This window comes from Cherax quadricarinatus, chromosome 72, assembly GCF_038502225.1.
Source record: "Cherax quadricarinatus isolate ZL_2023a chromosome 72, ASM3850222v1, whole genome shotgun sequence".
Classification (NCBI taxonomy): domain Eukaryota; kingdom Metazoa; phylum Arthropoda; class Malacostraca; order Decapoda; family Parastacidae; genus Cherax; species Cherax quadricarinatus.
The window spans coordinates 20,331,015-20,331,262 of record NC_091363.1 but is presented as its reverse complement, the minus strand read 5'-3'; positions in this window follow the sequence as shown (position 1 = coordinate 20,331,262).

Sequence of the window (248 nt, the reverse complement as noted above, 5' to 3'; positions counted from 1 at the left end):
GCCCCATCATCAACTCTTAGCAACCTGGTTCGCTGGTTGGGGGAGATAGTCTGTAAATGAGGGTGTGTACATGCGCCGAATAAAGGTTACGTACTCTTTGCATGCCACAGGTATTGTTTGCACAGTGAGCAACAGGCAGACTGGTAACCCTTGTCTACCTATCACAGTTTTATATTACTATTTATTTAGTCATCTGTTTGAGTTAAAATTCTGTTGACAGTAATGTTAGGTGCTTACGAGGTCACCGG